Here is a 21,273-nt window from a genome sequence, read left to right as displayed (position 1 = left end):
AACAAAATAGAGTTGTTTAGCTTGAAGGATCATACCTTCATGAACATACCTTCTGATAATAAGTCGTGTTTTTTACAACTGACTAGTAAGAAATACGTGGCACTACAGAGATCTGTCACACGCCACATTATAAAGCCACAAAAAATTGACAGAATTTGGATGCTGAGACTTTGTTTCATATCTAACGAATCCTGCTCTGTCTTTTCTGTCGGGGTCAGTGTCCTCGTTGCGGATGTTTCACTGCATGAGAAAATGTGAGAGCGCGAGAAATAAATATTTTTTTTATCAGGAAGGATGTGGTCTAATATATTATTATCAGATTTATTATCTACTGCAGCTTTCAGATCATTGAGCTCAGATTAACCAGACCAAAGGAACATTTACCCACCACCAACCCTATTAACTTTGTTGAAAGTTGCAAAAGCAGCACTTGCCTCTAAGTGCTTCTGTTCTAATCGAAAAAAAGAGCGACTCTTGGGATCTGTGAAAAGAAATAAGCGAGACGTTGGCTCCGGGCTGCGGATGCAGGTTCTGTAGGTCGAGTGGATACGTTTTATGGAAAAAAAATTGAGCTGAGAAATTCATCTCTCTTGAGCCAATGTGGTTCTATATATTTATCTCATATGCACCGCAGACGTTTAGACCAACAAAACGTCTTTCAGCAGATGCATGCACACACTGACATGAGCCATTAGTGGCTCATGCAGCATGAACAAGTGGAAACGGTTTGAAGCGATTTGACTGTCATTCAAATGTCTTTGTCTGAATAGTGAGAAAATGGGGTCATGTTGGCTGAGAGAGTGTACTGTGAAATGCATACTGTCTGTCTTACTCCATACTGCCAGTGCTGGCAAAGTCTGTGTGGTATCAGTGCATTTGCAGAGAAAGCTAAACCGGAGCCCGGACGGACTGGTGTAAAAACACAGTGATTCATTCTCCTATTATCGGATGGAGAATGGATTGCATTGCTGTCCAATAGTGTGACGTTAGCAAGGTGTCAATGCAAGCCTGCCTTTCTCTTTTTCACACCAATCACCATGACAACCCTCTGACTCTTGCGGCATGCAGCCATACACCCAACCCTTCCCCCATTCCAACATCCCCCCCATCTCCCTCTTCTCATCTGTCAATACTTTCGTCCTGGCACAACTTCTGCATGTCCCTTATATTTTCCCCAGCACACGGATGGTTGATGTGACGTTACATTCCAGGCTGTCAAACACGGTTAAGAAGCAGTCGTCTTAATATTCGACACTTTCCATGAACAGGGTGCAAAATGGGTCCAAAACGCATAAATAAAAAGTTCAACAATTGATTGTCAACCTCAATATGTCAAAAGTTTCATATTATATGAGCTGTTTTATATTTTAGTAATTTTATACTGTATAGTCACGTGACCCCTAGCCGTATGTCAGACATTTTGACGGAATACTTCTGTCAGCGAGCTACTCAGTGGCGCATCTATTATTAGGGGTGGGCCATATTATTATACTGATAATATAAATATTAGTATATTTATTCTTATAATTAGCCACGCAACAGTATTGATATAATTGCGTGTGCAAAATATCTAGATAATGAACAGAATCTATTTTTTTCCTCCACCACTATTTATTATTAGCGTAGCGACCGTCAGCTAACTGCGTGGGACGTCCCTATTAGGCTTATAATTTTTTCAAACCTGTTACCAGAACTTTGGAACTAAAGGAATACGGTTTAAAATCTGATTAAATAAACATAGAATTTAAATAGAAAAAAAATAATGGTGAAACAAAGTTGCTGTAGTGTTACTCTTAGGTGTCACTGTTTTTTTAATAGGGGGAAAATCAAGCAGGGTCCCAAAATGTGGGACACCGCTAAATATTACATGCTTTGTAATTAAACTGAATTAATAATTAAAAGTAGTTGTTTACTACAAGGAATTGAATATAACTTCAAGAGATACACATTTGATGGGTTTAAAACTAGCTATATACTCTATATAACACATTTAAAATCTGAGATTTTGTCTCTAAAGCTTAGAAAAAAGTAATGAGACAGCAAAGGGAGCCATATTCATGGAAAGTGCTTGTTCATCTTCATTATTAATATGCACTTGCTGAGTATTCTAAAATTTGAATCAGTGCTCATTTATATCTATCAAGAATAGCGATCAAAATATGTCATGTTCCAGGGCGTCTTTTCCTTTCCCCACTACAAAAAAAATCTTTAAAAAAAATTCAGAACTATAAATACTGAGGATCATACATAATACAGAGGTTAGTAGTTCTGAAAGATTTTGTAAGAGAATGAAATATGATACACCCTATTAACTTTTCAGCTTAAATTATAAAGTGCAACAGCAAAATGGAAAACTTAGACATTTTTGGTCATTAAAAGCTGTATGGACATTTGATATGCTATATGAGGACGCAGACTCTCTATATGGAACCTGTCTTTCTCACCAGATCCAGTCAGAAGATATCCGCTCTTCTGGTATCCAAAACCCTTAAACAGAGTTCTGTTCGATATTCAAAACCAGTTCAAGTTTTGTCTGATACTTAAAACTGGTCAGCGTTGCATTTGTTCTGATAGTATCCAAACGAATCAATGTATTCGTTTTTTCGCAGATTGTTGAAATTCACTGAGAGATTCTTCACACCGCAGGAACGCGTTCTTTGTTCCTAAAATCTTTGACGCAATAATCATGAACGATTTTAGTTATAGCAACACCTTTTAGGGGGACTAAATTAGCTTCTATTTCAGAGTAGCATCAAACCAAGCACAATAGGAACTATCAGTGACGTAAATGTATGTTGATTAGCCGAATACATACTATACGAAACACCGGGAACCGCAATTTTTAAAAAGGCTAACTCCACGAACATGGAAAATAGCGATAGATGGACTGACACCGGAGTCAAGGCACTTCTCAAACTTTACAATATTGAGTTGTTGAATGAAGAGCTTAAATGATATGGCTGACGTCCTGCTTACAGTACATCACTTCAGAGTTCCTGTTGGCAGTGCGAATACAACCAGGAAAATAGCTTTAGGACAGGGGTAGATAAGTTTGGTCCTAGAGAGCCGTTGTCTTGCAGAGTTTGGCTCCAACCCTGGAAAAAACGTACCTGCCTATAGCCTTAGTAATCCTCAATACATTGGTTAGCTTGTTCAGGTGTGTTTTATTAGGGTTTGAGCTAAACTCTGCAGGACAGTGGCTATCTAGGACCGAACTTTCCTACTCCCACCTTGGGGGAACATAGTCCTCAGGGGACTGCCCTGGTGGCTAGTTCTTAGAACTACCCATTGGAAAAACAAACAGAACAGAACAGGACAAACAGAACAGGAACAGGATTTGACCTTCAACCTCATGATGAGACAAAACAGACAATGAGTTCTGGTAAAGAAAATGAATCCAACATTTCCAGTGTGTCAGCAAGATCTAACACTTTTAAAATCCAACCATATTGTTTTTGAACATTAATGCATCCAGTTCTCTAACCTAACTTCACAGCCCGTTGCAATTCTCAAATCTCCTTTCTTTCAGAAAAATATTGACTAATGTTGTTATATATTATTGCAGTGGGAAGAGGAAAGCACAGGGAACAAATTACTACAATCCTTAGGGAAAGATAAAGTAAACGGACCAGAGTTACATTTTTATATAAAAAGGGATAGGCTTATGTAAAAAACATGTTTTTTTTTTGTATAGCCAATATGTGCAATATGAATGGGTATGTAGTGTTTACTGTAATGTTTTTCTAACTTTCTTAAAATGTCAACCACCCACACAGATCTGTTGTAATCTGATTGAGGGTGGGAAGATTTGTTTTTGCTAACTAGCTGTCTCCACAGATAACTCCAGTCAATCTCTCTTCCTCTTTCCCTGCGTTCAGAGCCCTGTTCGTCTTCACATTAGTCTGTTCACTGGAGTACTCCTCACTGCACTCTCGTGCAAACACACATCCTCCATCACTTTAGAAACAGATTGTACCCACGGTCCCATTAATAAAACTCAAGAGACCATAACTTCATAATAACAACAACGAACTATATTTCCCTAAACTGTTCATGCAAAACTCCATCTCAAGCAGTTTTGGTCATTAAAGTTAACGGATATTAATTACCCATTCCTCTACAGTTAGTTGAAATCAATCACATGTACATTTTCTCAGCAGGTAGTCATTGCAAGGGGTGCCAGCCATGGCTTGTTGCCTTTTACTGCCTCTTCCAGGCAAATATGTGTCCCTCTGACATGATTTTTTCCCCCCTGGTGGCAAATCTAATTATCCCCAAAAGAAAGTACTGTGGAACTCGATTTCAGACTCGGCAGTCGTATCCTTTCAGCACATTCTGATCTGGGCCCATCAAAGGAAGCACTTTATCTCCCACAACCAGCTTTGCCTTGGAGTTGTTAAAGTCGGGGTGTGGTATGACACTTCACTATGTTTGGGATCAAACATAAGCAATTCGATCATGATATACACTCTGGTTTTTCTCTAGTACTGTGACACAGTAAAGCATTGCATTTGTCCTTATTCTATATAAAGAAATACATCACAATGCTGCACCAGTGAGCGACTAAACACACCCAGTGTATGCCGCATTTTTGTAATCTCTTTAGTTTCTCCCCCCAATCGCATCTGTAATCTGGGGCCAGTCTGTCCTTTACTCCTCCTTTTTTTCGTGTCTGGCTGTGTACTTCAGAAGGGGACTCAGCAGCTGTAACCAGGGCTCTCTCGCTCTTCTCTCTTTCTCTCCCTCTCTCCAGGCTGATAAGAGAGGACAGCGGTAGTTGGCCCTGATTCCTGGCTGAGTCTCAGCAGAGCACACAAGGGGAAATGTAGAGAAAAGGGGAGAGAAAGAGAGCACATGGGCATCTGCACTTTCCCGGCAGTTACAGAACGGCTGAAAAGCCATAGAGAGAGTGTTTGACTACACAGAGCTGATGCCAGATAAATACACCAGTGGTTCTCTGTTGGTTTTGTTTCAGGGTCAAGAACAAAAGATACTGCAAGCATTTTTTTTTTCTCTCTTTTAAAAGTTGATAAGCCAAAAAATTAGATTTGAATCAAGTTAATGCATTTATTTTGCTATACACAATTATACGTGTAGTTACAAGGGCTATCAATTTAATACATAATATAATAATAATATAATTAATATAAATGTTCTATTTCTAAAAAATATCTAATATTAATAAAATACTCAAACAAATCAATTAATCTCATATATTGCAATTAATTAATCTGAAAATAATGATTATGAATTAATATTATTCGTTATTTGATTTATTCATTTTATTTTGCTATATAGCTAGCTATGCACAAGCATATGCAATATTAATTGCTAGAGTTTTTTATAATATATAATATAATTTATATAATAGGACTGTTAAAGGGTTAGTTCACCCAAAAATGAAAATTCTGTCAGTATTTACTCACCCTCATGTTGTTCCAACCCCGTAAGACCTTCGTTCATCTTCGGAACACAAATTAAGATATTTAGGATATTAAAATCGCTCCTGCATACAGTCCATAGGCTTCTTGAGGGACTGGCTCTTGCTGTCCCCGAAAAGTAATTGAAGACATCGTTAAAATAGTCCAAGTGACTACAGGGGCTCAATCTTAAGTTTATCAAACGACGAGAACACTTTTGTGCGCAAAAAAACAACAAAAATAACGACTTTATTTCAACTATTCACTTCCTTCTCCATAAGCCTGTAGTCCGTTAACGTAGTGTGATTGCGTAGAGCTACGTCACACGTAGGCTCACTATTGGCCGACGCTGGTCATGTGTGTGTGATGCGTGTGACGTACAATAACAGAAGCTTACGCTATTAAACTAGTAACCTGACTCGCGCAGAGGGAGAAATAAACGAATAGTTGAAATAAAGTCGTTATTTTTGTTGTTTTTTTGCGCACAAAAGTGTTCTCGTCGTTTGATAAACTTAAGATTGAGCCCCTGTAGTCACTTGGACTATTTTAACGATGTCTTTTATGACTTTTCGGGGACGGCAAGAGCCAGTCCCTCAAGAAGCCTATGGACTGTATGCAGGAGCGATCTTAATATCTTAAATATCTTAATTTGTGTTCCGAAGATGAACGAAGGTCTTACGGGGTTGGAACAACATGAGGGTGAGTAAATACTGACAGAATTTTCATTTTTGGGTGAACTAACCCTTTAATAGTGCTGGGCAACAATTAATCGTGATTAATCGCATCCAAAATAAAAGGTTGTGTTTACATAATATATGTGTGTGTAGTGTGTATAATTATTTTGTATATATATATATATATATATATATATAAATACACACACATGCATGTATATATTTAAGAAATATTTGCATGCATATACTGTATAAATATATATATATATATATATATATATATATATATACATAATTTATATTAAATATAAAAATTAATATTGTATATATTAATAACACATTTTTCTTAAATATATATATATATATGCATGTGTTTGAATTTTTATATTAAAAAAATAATTATACACAGTACACTCACATATATTATGTAAACACAAACTTTTATTTTGGATGTGATTAATCACGATTAATCGTTGTCCAGCCCTAATATATATATATATATATATATATATATATATATGAAGAGTTCAGATGCAAAAGCCTCTAAATGCCATTTGAAATTTTCTTCTAGAATGATCATTTTTATCAAGCTTGTATATTTAAGTTCAGTGATTTTACTTAAATGGCAATGATAATTACCTATTAATTGTTATTTAAGTGAAATTACTGAACTTAAATATACAAGTTTGATAAAAATCATCATTAAAGAAGAAAATTTCAAATGGCATTTAGAGGCTTTTGCATCTGAACTCTTCATATATATATATATATATATATATATATATATATATAGTTAACATACTGTACATATTAATACTGTATATTTAATCTATGCACAAGTATATGAGTAATTACTAAGGCTCTCAATTGAATAATAGAACGTATTATAATCTAAAAATCTATCATTAATTCTCTCTCTCTCTCCCCCTCACACACACTAACAGATGGAGCAAAGACAGAGCAAGAGAACACCAGCACTATCCTCTCCCAAATCCAATTAAGATTCCATGATGTTCTCCCTAATCCATTCTGTCCAAGGTGGACAACTCAGGACTGGTCAGCATATCCGACCCGGTGTCAACCTCCATTCCTCAAAATGAGTTTACCAGCTTCCATATCTATGTCATTATCAGAGACACATTAGAGGAGATTGAGTTACTAGCCTCATGGTGTATTTTACAGGCGATCAGAGAAATCTTCCCTGGCTCGAGCGACAGAGATAGTGGGAAGCATTCCACGGCACTCAACAGAGCGTGTGAGCCGCAGTCGTAGCAATGGCAGCTTACATGTCACAGAAATTTACACTTCATTGTAGCTTCTTTTACACAAGAGAGCCGAAGGAACGCATGTCTAATCCTTATAAAAATAAACCAGACAGGTGGCCTGACAGTGGCTTCACCGCGGGAGAAGGAAAACCGACAGAGTGTAAGACGAAATACTGGAAAGATGAGTGAATGAGAATGTTTGTGATATCAGAAGCAGCGCTCTCCATAATCTGTTGGCCTTTAGAGAAGGGAAATGAACCTGTACGGTGTAAGTTTGTTTTGTACGAGTAAAAGGACGTTTGTTAATTAGTGTCATAGGCTGATAAGATAAGCAAGGAATTTGAAGGTTCTCTTCAGCAGGGGGTGGTTCTGCTAGTGGCATCCAGCGAGAGTGTGTGTTGCGCAAGCTTTTGATTTCATATGTGTGAGTGTGTCTGTATACGTTTTGTCATAGTTTATCACTGTCAGCTGTGACATTTTAATGGCTGCAGGCATCATCTCGCTCTGCTCTCTCTCTCCCTATATATATATATGCACACGCTTTGACAGACTTCGCCTCTTTTCACAGTTTTATGCTTGGTAAGTAAAGCATCACTATTATTATGGTTAGAGATTTGAACAAACCATTACCCCTAAAGTATTCAAATTGCCACATGACGTGTCCAATACCGTTTCTGCTCCAGATATAAATGATACCTCAAATTGAGCAGCTTATTGAGGAGAGGTGAGCCATTACTTTACGACGACGAATGATAAAATGGGTGGAAAAATGTCACAAAAACTGCAATTAGCTGGAAAAGAAAAATCACACTTACTCTACTCTAAAGTAGGGCTGTCAAACGATTAATCGCGATTAATCGTATCCAAAATAAAAGTTTGAGTTTACATAATATATGTGGGTGCACTGTGTATAATTATTTTATATTTATAAATACACACACATGCTTGTATATATTAAAGAAATATTTTCATGTATATACTGTATATAGATTTATATATTATATATAAATATTTTATATATAAATAATATTTTTTTCTTAAATATACATGCATGTGTGTGTATTTATATATACACACAAAATAATTATACACAGTGCACCCACATATATTATGTAAACACAAAATTTTGGATGCGATTAATCGCGATAAAGTGGGGAACTCTAGCAAATGCATTTCAATTTCCCAAAAACCACCCAGACAATCTTAGCAAACCTACCACAAAATACTCAGGCGATCACCTAAAACACCAAATCGACCCCCTGAAAACAACCTAGCATATTTACGGCAAACTTTTGCAAAGGCAAAGCATCACACTCGTGCAAAAATCTTTTCCTCATTCAAAAAAACCACTCCCTATCATCTCTCCACCTATTCTGTCATTCCCTGTGAACCTCCTCCCAGCCCATTTCCCCTGGCTCTCTTCAAAGATCATTTCCTATCCCCTCCCGACACTCCTCCTTGATGCACATCTTCATCCTGCACTCATCCGGGAGCCCAACCCAGCCCCTCACCCCTCAGGTCATCATTGTCCATCTGCATAATTACCTCATTAAGCTTCTTAGCATTGTTTATGACCCTGTATCTTTTTTCTCCACGAGGTCTCTCCATCTCTGTTTTTCTTTGTCCCCTCAGCCCTCTCATTTTTCAGCGTACCCCCAATTTGCCACCGTTAGCACTTGCAGTTCCACATAACTCTCTCCGTCTCCTCTTTCTTTCCCCTCCACTCTTCCATGCCCTTTCATCTTGCTTTGCTCACTCAAAATGTGTGCATGCGGAATAACATCTCTCAAGTTTGTTGTTGTTTATCATCTCCTTTTTCCCTAAAGTGTGCGTTGAGATACAGCACCGTTGATTTGCAGTGGTGCACTGCAGTAACACATCAACATCATAAACACAGGCATTGCTGGTTTTACATTCAGCCCCAGTTATCTCCTGTCTGTGGAAACGCACACTGCTTCACACGACATGCACGGAGGAGAAAGTGAAAGGACGCACACACATACTGCGAAGCCTAACCCAGAGTAAACAAAGCTTAGCTGTGATAATCTTTCTAGTAATAGAGCCATAATGCATCCATTGCTAAGAGCAGGAAGGATATAGAGGAAATAAGACACTCAAGAGCATGTATGTGTATAAATGTCACACTTTTGCCCTGCTGGAATTCGCTTAATGTGATTTATCCAAGCAGGACCTGTCCCTGGTTTAACATTCTGGATGATGATAACATTTAAGAATTTTTGAAACGGAGCGAAGCATCAAACTAGAGTGCCTGCATAAGTATGTGCATACTTCTCTTCTATATAGTATGCAAAAAGCAGTACGTCAAAATTAGCAGTGTATGCAAAATATGCAGTATTCATTAAACATTAAGCAAAAAAATATTCAAATGATGCACCGCTCCCACTGAGATTCTGAAGTGCCCGTCCAGTTAACAATTTACGTGCAGATTGAATTCATACTGTATGTATACTTGTAGAAACTTATTTAATTAAATTAAAGCATGCAGCTTACTAGTCTTTTTTCCCTTTCAGTAATGTAAATCACCATTATTTTTTTCTGCTCAAAGCTTAAATCCATTTATCTGTTCATTATTATGGTGCAGTCAACATTTACAGTTGTTTGATGTAATTTCAAAAGAAATTCACGCAAATAGGCCCCATGCAGATTTCGCAACAGGTTCAAATTGGTCATGTGGATTCGCTGCATTGATCGATAAAAGGTGATTAAACTGAATTTCACGAATGAGAACACATTTTAGCGTAGCAACTTTGTAAAATTGCCTTTCTGCAACATCCTCTGAAAAGATTTTCAAAAGTGGTGCATGGCTTGGGTTGAGCCCTGACGTGATTAACCTACACTCTTAGAAAAAAAGGGTTCATTGGGGTTCTATATATGAAGCATATGGTTCTTTACTCAACTCAAAAGAACCTTTTATGCTAAAAAAGGTTCTATAATGACAAGACCGAACCCTTTTGGCACAAAGGTTCTTTATACGTTATTATTCGTTCATATATTACATTCTTCTGCAACATTTTGTAGTTGTAATGAAATTATTGTTTATTAAACTGTTGTAGTAACTTAATATCACATTTTAATCATGCTGATTTTGGGAGGAGAAAAACGGAAATGGCAATCTTCGTGTGATATTGATTAACAACATAAAATTATATTAATATATACTGTTTCTAAACCCCATATCTTGAATTTTGTGATCATTTCACATGCATTCATAAATACATTTTAGAGTCTTGATGTTTGCCAATAATATGAAATATCTAATCCGGAAAGGACAAAACAAATGATAATGAATGAACCCAAAAGGTTCCATATAGAACATTTGGTTACATCCTGGTTACAACCCTTTAAAAGGGTTCTGTATATGACCTTTTAGGGGTTCCAAATATGTAGCGCTGATAGAACCTTTTAAGGTTCTATAAAGAACCTTTTATTCTAAGAGTGAATCATTTGGTTATTATTGTTTGATAGGAATATTGTTCTACAACCAACAAAGGACGTTGATCCAAGAACACATTCTACTCGAGTAAATCACATGGTCACCATGATTTTACCAAGCAAGTCATTTTGTTGATCCTGGACCAACATTCCTGTCTGAAAATGTTGTTCTAACCATATCGCTACCCCTACCCATAATTTATCCCTGAAATCAGAGGGAAATGACAGGTGAATAACACTGATGTAGAAGCACCTAACCTTGATATAAGCTGTAAACTTGCCCCTCATATCCTATTAGAGGATTGGAATGTTGTGCTAGGATCAAAAAAGATCTTGATCCTGGAATATGTAAGCCTACTTGGTGAAATCACGTTCACCAGCGCAACAGCATCTATATTACAGTGTTTAGTCTGCTTCTCCGTCTATATAACACATTTTCTTGCTTTGTTGTCTGCTGCTTATTTGTCTGGTAGAAAAAGTGGGTGGTTAAATCAAACATGACTTCGCACTTCAACTCCAGCATCAAGACTACAATTAACATCTAAATCAATCAAATGTCGCCTTGTGGAAGAAACGTCAGCCAAAATGCGTGATTCTCGAGATTCTTTCCTCTTGATTATCATCCATCAGAGTGCTAACCCTGTAAGAGGGATGTGTTGCATCTTTCTTTAGTCCTTACTTGCCCCACCACCCCCAGGTCTTAATGTGCTTCTGGGTGGTTGGCGGGTGCAGTGTGAAATAAGACAAGACAGTAGGTGAGATTAAATTAGCGGAGTGCATGGGGATCACACTCACCAGAGCACTGATCCTGCAGTAATGAATATATCATGCCTGACATAACGCTTTTGACTCGGCTAGAACAAACACTAAAAGCCCCAGGCCTGTCACAAAAACCCACAAACACTCTCACAGTTATTCCACTGGAGGACTGAAAAGCACAGGAAAGCTGAGATGGAGTCAAGAAGACCAGACCAATACCAGGGCAAAACTAGACCCATTGACACCCAGACCATGACTAGACACAAAATTAGATTCAGACTTCACTCCAGATCGAAAGAAGACCTATTGGGACTCAGATCCAGACTTGACACATCTAGACCCAGACTTGTGAGTCCAAGAAACAGGCGGTCAGTTTTACTAAACATAAAAAGGGAAAAAGTTAATAAAATGAAAGCTAAAATCAAAAGGATATTAATTACTAAAAGTATTTAAAAGTATATTAAAATAAAATATTAAAGATATTACCATATTAAATAAACTAAAAATAAATCTTATGTGATCTAATTAATTTTATCGTTTTTGTTCACATCCATCTAGATTCAGACCTTTCAGTCCATGAACCAAGGTATCAGTGTTAATGAAATTAAACAGAAGAAATGTATCATTATAAAATGTAAAATGGTATAAAATATTAATGTTCAAGCTATTAAATAAAAAAAAATTAAATATTAAAATACAAATAATCTTAAATATTCTCAAAGAAAACATTTTGTATCAATTAAAAAAATCCTTTTGCATAACCTCTCATTACATTGGAGTTACACTGGCTATTGAGACATCTTTCACTGTATGAAACGATTCAGGAAATGGACTGTGGTGTGGCCTTGGTCTGGGATCATAAACTGTCTCAGATGTAGAAATGATTATAATAAAGGAGTCACAGAATGACAGTGCCTGTTTTGAAAATCTCCATATCTAGCAGAAGTTCAGCCCACGGACACAATATAGCCACCCATTCCAGTCCAGGTCATCTCATAATAAAAATCCTCCAAACAGCAGATTTTCAATAAACGATGAATAAATGATTCACTGCAGCTAGGCATAATGTGAAGGCTGGTAAGTAAAAAAAATGCTCAGTTAATATTAAAAGAAGTTAGACGAACAGTGAAATAGCTGGGAAACACATTACTACTGAGAAGTCCAAGTCAATAGACAACACCTCCTCACAGTACTCAAGACAACAAAGAGACCTCACAAAGCAGAGATTTACACTGAGTTCACTCATTCGTTTAGTCAATAATGCATCTTTCATTGAAAAGAGATATTTAGAGGAATGGGGCAACTGTTTGTTGGACAAAGACGTGGCTTTATTTCACCCGACTGTGGGAGGAGACAGAACTTTTTTTAGCACAGCTGCATGTCGTTTTGTTGACAGTCACATCCTTCACATTTTAAACAAAGCTTAACAGTGAACAACTTCTGCTGTCTAAATCAAGCAGTTAGGCTTGTGAAAAGAAAAAATCTTTGCCCAAGAGGGGTTTCAACTTTATGTTAACGATGTTGGTTTGTTTTTGATTTATCGTCAAACTTACGCCTGCTTTTTGGTGATTAAATCTAAAGAATGGACTGATTTAAAGTGACCTCTGTCAGCATAAGTTAATTTCATCAGCATATTTAGGGCCGACTCTTCGAGATGGCTGCATTACGCTCTCAATTGTATGATTGGCTTCATTTTGTGAAGCTTTGCATGTGGGATTTAAATATATATATAAAAAAGCAATTCATTCTCAAGAACCCATTACTTTGATTGCAGCCTAGAGAAGTATTTTGGCAATGTATGAATAAAGATACAGCCTTGAAGAAGCAGGGGAAATCACTCGCGAGTGCCGAAAAGAACAATAGAGTGGATTGTTCGAAGATTGGCATTGTTTTCTTCCTTAAATAATGCCTTTACATGAAAATGGTTACAAATGATTCACTCTCCTCGTTTACTTTATTTCAAGCAACTGGTTTGACAAGCAGAAAAAAAAAATACATAAAATTCATTATTAAAAAAATATATAAAATGTCATCTCAGTGGTTTTTAAATGAGGCAAAGTCCTATACTTTTCAAGTAAATGTTTTATGCAGTTTTACATTTATTCCAAAATAACTAAAGGCAGTAACAATTTATTTTATTTGACAATTTGTACAGGGGTGTTTCCAAGGGATGCAGTGTCTCAAAAAAACTATTAGTACTAATTTTGCTCTAATAGGCCAGTTTGTTCATAATGTGCTCTTTTAAACCAGCCTAATGCATCCTGCCCCCCCTCCAGGCTCGTTTGACCGTCTCCGTCCTGCCACTGTTATCCCCCTCCCGTCTGCAGAGAGCCGTTCCAACCGCACCCTCGCCAGCCTCTGTAAACGGCTGTAACTCATGTTTCTGTCTCTCTGTGGAGGCCGACCCGTCAGCAGAACTGCGGCACGAGGGGTTACAAAGCTTGCGCCGCTGCTTGGGTACTTAAAACAGGGAGTTGTGGGGGGATTTCTTGCTCATCATACATGTGGGAGCAGGATGTGCCAGCGACACCGAGGCCCTGAGGCGATAACAGGTGGCTGTGGAGACTCGAGGGCTGTGCTGTTTCTCCCCAGAGCTCCTCTGTAACCGGCACATCCACAACAGATGCTCTGCATCTGAGAGCTGCACTTCTAGTCTTATTCTTGCATGCTACTATATGACAGTGTTTTGAATGTCAAAACAGAGGCTGTCACGTCACTTTGATTGATATAGTGGCTTTATAATACAGATTGTTTCAGGGCAGCTTATGAACAGGAAAATAACAATCAATGATACAAACAACAAATATGAGATTTTAATTTTACTGTAAAGCAGCTCTAAAAAGACAATAATGTCATTATTCAGCTCAGTTCAATAACTGTATTATGAAACAAGTTTTAATTCAGCTATCAGCAGTTACGGAAGTCGATAGTATCGTTATTTAGCATGAGTCAGTTCAATGTTGATTCAATTCAGTTGCAAAATTCGACAATTATGAAATCACCTCTATGGAAGACAATATTGTCATCATCCAGCTCATTTCAGTGCAAGTTTTGTTCTCATCCGATAGTTTCGATGCAGTCAGATCGATAATGTTATTAAATATCAAGTGTCTTTTAGCTGGCATGAAACGTACACTGCAATAGTCTTAACTTCCCAATTGTGACGTGAATCCAAGTGAAATGGCTTCTTGAACGAGAAAAATTGTAGGGTGGGACTCGGGATTCTGTTCACCGGGAATTGATTGGATCATCGTTGTTTGCTGTTGCTGTGATCACACACGAGTCGGGTAGTCCCACCTGTAGGTCTTCACGGGTCCACTTGGATCTGGAAACACAAGGTCTAACCCAAGACCCGAGCGGGTCCAGTCCAAATCTTCGTCAAGTGCTTCAGGCACGGGTCGGGTTCAGTAGTAGTGATCTCGGGCAATTTCAATTGCCCCGAGAAGACCCAAATTCTTGGGGCATTTAACAAAATGTTATTATTTAAAATAATTCTATGACAATGTTATAATCTCACTTTTTCTAAGTTCTCTCTGTATAAATCATTTGTTTTTGTTTTTTTAATGATTTTAAACAGAATAAATGAGGAGGTAACTGCTAATTGCAGTTTTTTTTCAATTCTGCTAATTGCAGTCTTTGCCAATTATATTACCACTTAATTATTTATTAAACCTATGGTATAATAATTTTGTTTCTGTGAACAGTACTATGTAGTGTATTATGTTATTCCTAAATGTTTGTGTTTTTGTGCTGTCTCGGTGTTGTATAACATCTTATTTTGGAGCTGTGTTTTCTGTTGTATCTAATGATGACGTTGAGATTGGTTTCTTGTTGTTGTTATTTGTTTAATCCTGCTATCCGACCCTGTCTTGACGGTCTCGCTTGTAAAAGAGGTTAACCTCAATGTGACTTTCCTAGTTAAAGGTTCCATTCTTCATGCTTTGATTGTGTTTACAGTGTGCAATATAACATGTGTTCATGTTTCGCGTATAAAAAAAACAGTATTTCACACAATTTACTTATCTATATACGACTGTTGTCACCGTCCAAAAAAAACGGGCCGATGACTTCCTTGTTCAATGAAGTCCCTCCTTCAGAAAAACGTAACGAGTTCTGATTGCGCCAGTGGTTCCTGTGTTGTGATTCGAGAGCAACTTATCGCTCGTTGCCCGGAAAGGTCACGCCTCTAACCATAAATTGGAGATGCATGCGCATCTGAAGTGCTTTTTCTTCGTGGGAGCGCAACAAGACCACGCCCCCTTTTTTGTGTATTCCTCTGGGCGGAGATTATTCAAAAAACTGTTCTAGTTACGTCATTAAAAAAGGAAGTAGAGGGATGTAGTTCAAACAGGCCGTTCGCTGTAAGGGGACTTTATACTTTTACAGGTATTATTTATGCTCTAACAGCAACATTACACACTAACTACAGTTTGAAACATGGAATCGCGAAGAACGGGACCATTAAATAAAGGTTAATAATAATAAATAGGTCTAAAGTAAATGAAAGTAATGGAGCAGGGGCGAAATCAGTCAGCAGGACACTGGTATTTTTCCTGACTGACTGCAGGGCGGTGGACACGTCAATGCTACGGGTCAACGTTCGAGTACAGTCGGGTTCGAAAATAGATGCCGCCGGGTCATACTCTTGGTTTTTCTTTACATTTTTTATGTATTTATGTACGACGGGTTCGGGTAAGAAGTGATTCGGGTCGGGTACAGATTTTAGGACCCAAGATCCCCTCTAGACCTGCCCTTAAGGCCATTGCACACCGAGTCCGAAATTCGCATCCGAAATTTTCGCACGTTAAAAAAAAAATTCGACCTCACGTTATGTCAGTCACGCTTGCACACCGCCTCCGAAACTTTCGTCCGTCATAAAATTAATCGGATCGGGTTCGATTTTCTGCGTTTTTCGCATCCAGAGCCAGCATTTTGAGAGGTCTTTTGACAATTCAGGGCCGGGGGAGCTCGTCCTCAAATCATTGCACATATGCGCCGTGCTTTCAGTTTCGGTTTTCAATTCGATCAAGTGTTTATGTTCTCTTCTCTATATTGGATTATGAAATTAATAAACCTCCCCTTTCAATCAGATTGAAATTTAGGATCGAATAAGGTGTGATTGAGCAGCTTATTCGATAACTAATGTATTTGGGCACAATACACAATAACAGCCTAGCTGTTCTGTCTGCCCAGCGCTTCCAACGGGCCGCGCGCGGGTGTGTGTTTGTCCGTGTGTGTGTGTGTGTCCATACCTGGTCCATTTCAGACACACTGCCAGTCTCCGTTCAGAATCGATTGGTTCACGGAAATTGGTGGTCTTGTTTTTAATATGTGGCTCCAGAATCGCTAGCAAAGCATCGAACTGTCCCACTGACATTCTGAGGTAAATTTTGAATCGCTCAGGATAAATTCGCAACTCCTTGATAAGGAACTCTCCTTCCTCTCGGCGCAATTTCAGGATTGGATGGACGTAATATTTTCTCTTTCTTCCCTTTTCAATAAGAGAGAGGGCAAAAATCATCCTCACTGCTTGACGAATCCATTTGGTATTTTTGCGTTTTTTCCCCGCAAAGGTTTAAGAAATACGCAACGGACTCGGTGTGCAAGGTTTCTATGCGTGACGAATTTTTAAGCTGACGAACACGAAAATACGCATACGAATATTTCGTGCTCGGTGTGCAATGGCCTTTACACCGAAAAACACGTCATCAGAGAAAATATATGTCATTGCAAGAGGGTCGGGAAGTTTTTTTGATTGAAGAATACAAATGCACATGAATTTTAATAAAAAGAATAATGTTCATAGATAAATCATTTATATAAACACTGCAATATTCCATAAAAAGATGAATGTGATTTCATGGTGACTTTAAACCCTAACCCAACTAGGCAAGCCAAATGCCACAGTAGCACAGAACCCAAACTCCATCAGGTTTCTTGAGAGAAACCAGCCTCAGTCAGAGGGCTAGATCTCTTCAGATCAAATGAAGGAACAAGGTATGATTACTGAATCCATGCTGCATCACAAATCAGACAGGAGGATTGATACGTTTCAAACATTAGGTGGAAATGCAATAGTTGTAATCTGTCCAGCAGGTCAAAACGAAGGACATCAAAGAAGAATGATGGCTTTTTTTAATAGATCCCTACCCGGTCCAATCCTGTCCCTTCCCTGGTTGACCTTGCACCCATTCTCTCCCTCTCTCTGTGTTGATCTCCTCAGACAGCATAAGTGCACATATATTATTGGCCTACGCGACGACTACGCCTGTCAAACGTGACCCCACCCGCTTTCCTTTCTTTCATCCCTTCTAAATCTCTCCAGCTCGTCCATCCATCTGTGCCCACAGCTCAATTAAAGCCTCTGCCTCCGAGGAGAAGATTTTGCAGCAGCAGATCATATTTTTCTGTGCACACAGACTGATGGTATGGCACAGTAAAAGCAAGATCACCTACAGTATGATGGATGTGGAGCAGAGAATGGATATCACTCCACACTCTCATGGCCTAAGCAGCTGTTTGCAGTCTACAGACACCTTGTCGATAATCAATTCCGAGTGATTTATCATAGAAAGACACAAGTCATTGTCTCTCAGCGACAGGCTAGTAGTCAAAATTCCTTTGCAGGGAGATAAACTGAGGATGACCCACAGTAAGTAGCTCTACCGACATAATATGGTATTAGCATTCTTTGAAGAACCTTGAAATATCATATAAATACAATGGTTTCATTACACCAATAGCAGCTCTACATTTGATAAAACTGACATGGTAATTGTTTTTTTTTTAATATCATATCATATATATTACAAATTATAATATAAAATAAATCCCTCAACTAGTACTGGCAAAATAAATAAATATTTAATAAATAATAAATACAACGGTTTTGAATATGGTCATCATTATTCCATAAGCAGCACAAGAATAGAATATGTAATATAATATGCAATGTAATATGACATAATATATATATATAAACTTTCTTTGCATGGGTAAAGGAAAATGTTTAATTATATCTTTGAAATACATAAATACCATGGTTTTGAATATGGTAATCATTGTACCATGGTGAAATCATATTCCATGCTATCAGGTTATTATTTTACCTAACATGTAATTACTATGTTTTATGAATCTTGCAAACCTTGTACTTCCACAGTACTTTTTACAGAATGGTAAATTAAATATTTTACAACAATATCATGATACTATGACAGTACTTTTTAAGTACCTTAAAATGACATGTAAATAACATGGTTTATGAATATAATAAATCACTGTAAGACTATAAACAGCAGTACTTTTGAACATAATTTTATAGCAATATCATAGCAATAGGCCTATAATATAAATATAATCACTGTACTATGACAGTATCAAAGTACTTTTGTTGTATAAGAGTAAAAAAAAATTCAATGTGGTATTCTTTAAAGTACATGGATACCATGAATATAATGAGTGTATACTAATATACTATGCATGTAAACAATAAATCATTTCCCCAAGCATGAAGGAGAAATCGGTTTAATTTAATGATATGAGTTTATGTAGAGCAGTATGCCATAAACTTTGCTAACAGAGTAAATAATTTGCAACCTGAGCGCTGTGAGCGAGACCCACCCTGAATCAAACATGCTGGTGTGCTGCCAGGTGAAGGTGTCTGCGTTTAGAAGACGGAAAAGAAATGCAGGCCCCACCCAATGCTCTTGCTCACATATATTTGCTATTGTCGCCTGGGCCATCAAATCATCATGTTTTCTGTAACACACACACCACTGCGGACCACCAATACTCTCAAAACCACAATGCTCTCATGGGTGATTAACACAATTATAACAAAACGCCGGGGGAGGGAGGACTAACCTTATAGATAATGCATGAATTATTAACAATGATACACTGAGATACTTATAAAACATGCATTTAAAGCCGAAACATCAACAAGCCAACTATTGATGCCATTGAAGTAAATCTCATTAAATACAACAAATGTTTGCATAACATCTAGGTGAATATAAGACTGCAAAGCGCAACCAGACCAACACATGCAGCAAGACGGACACAAACATGCAAAGAACGGGTGCACAGTCCCGCATTAAAAACAGAAGAGCCTGTTGCTGGTAACACATGGGATGTTTGCGAATCCACCAGAGAACTGTTTCTGTTTATGACAGGGCAACTCAAGGAGAGACAATTTGACATTACAAAAATAAATGATATATATTTATATAAATAATATATATCAAAACACAGTTAGCTCCTTCAACACACTGAAATCTTAAAGAATTATTATTCTATTTTTTCATACTTAAAGGCCTAAATGTAACACTAGATATGACTAAAACATACATAAACGACTACTGCATTGCATTTATCTCAAATGAAATAGCCCCAGTTTGCTAGACCACACACACCAAACCCACTTGCTACATCATAAAGCACCTTAAATCTCTAAGGTGTGATCAATTAACCACAAGAAAAATCAGCAAAAACAAGCCAATTCTGTTTGACATCCATCAGACACTAAATACTATTGATATTCTCGCTTACACCCCACTCCTCTTACCTCTGCAGCTTCGAAATCGCTTCAGGTTTCCGTCCTCCTCTGGCAACTCTGTTGTTTTATCTGTCCCTCAAGGTTCTTGTGTCTCCTGCTCTGTCAGATTGATTGTGGCCTCTGTTCACTGCTGATGCTGCAGTGCGAGGAAAACACACCCTCTCCTGGCTCCCTCGCTGCCTCTCCCCTCCTCTGATTGGCTGCCATCAAGAGGCAGTGACATCACCCTTTTTCCTTCACTCTCTTCTCTCCTCTCTTCATTCTCTGACCATTCCTTTATTGTCTTCATCCTGATTTCCCCCTCTGCATTTCCCTGGTGCCAAACGAAACCTGTCCATAATTTCATCCGTGATTGGCAGGATCTGTCAGAACAGGAGGAGAAATTCAGTCAGGCAGAGGAGTGATGACATGTTAAATGCAGAGAAGTGTTCTACGGCACCATTACAGGCTTCTTGCTGATTGTTTGGTGGGCGTGTGTATTAAGGATGGGAAATATATGTTATGCTAATTAGTGCATTGTTATGCAGCGTTTGTATGGTGGCACGGGAAGAGCTTTTCATCTCTCCCTCCAATATAGTGCCAGATGAAATACAGAAAGAGATGATCCAGGAATTTGGCAATACATTTATTTATGAATAATGCAAATTAACCACCAAAAATAACTTTATAATAGCACTGTTATTGTCTACTATACATTTTATATATATATATATATATATATATATATATATATATATATATATATATATATATATATATATATACACACACATACCTATTTATACACATACCTATATATACACATATATACAAACACACACACACATATATATATATATATATATGTCAAATATTTTTATTTATACATAATATCAATTATGTATAAATACATATAAAGTATATACATGCATGTGTGTGTATTTATATATAAAAAATAATTATACACACTACGCACACGTATATTACGTAAACATAATCTTTTATTTCGGATGCAATTAATCGTTGCCCAGCCCTAGACTATTTTAAAATATCTTTGTGAATGAAACTGCTTCTGGGAAATTAAAAGAAAACTCTGTTAAGCTACTCTTGAGCTGATATATTGTGACTAAAGGAGCCCTTTACTCAAACTATCACATGGCTGA

The 21,273-nt window shown here is 37.5% G+C and overlaps 1 protein-coding gene across 6 annotated transcripts in view; it reads right to left on the bottom strand.

Moving 5' to 3' along the window:
• l1cama (L1 cell adhesion molecule, paralog a) overlaps window positions 1-20,301 on the bottom strand; it is a 52,324-nt gene extending 32,023 nt beyond the window's left edge. For all 6 annotated transcript variants that reach the window (XM_039651847.2, XM_039651849.2, XM_039651848.2 and 3 more), the window contains exon 1: window positions 20,141-20,301. The gene's annotated coding sequence lies outside the window, so the exon portion shown is untranslated. The remainder of the gene's footprint in view (window positions 1-20,140) is intronic.
• Between the last annotated feature and the right edge of the window lie 972 nt (window positions 20,302-21,273).

This window comes from Pimephales promelas, chromosome 20 (assembly GCF_988280905.1).
Source record: "Pimephales promelas chromosome 20, fPimPro1.hap1.1, whole genome shotgun sequence".
NCBI lineage: Eukaryota > Metazoa > Chordata > Actinopteri > Cypriniformes > Leuciscidae > Pimephales > Pimephales promelas.
This window is presented reverse-complemented; position numbering and strand designations above follow the sequence as displayed.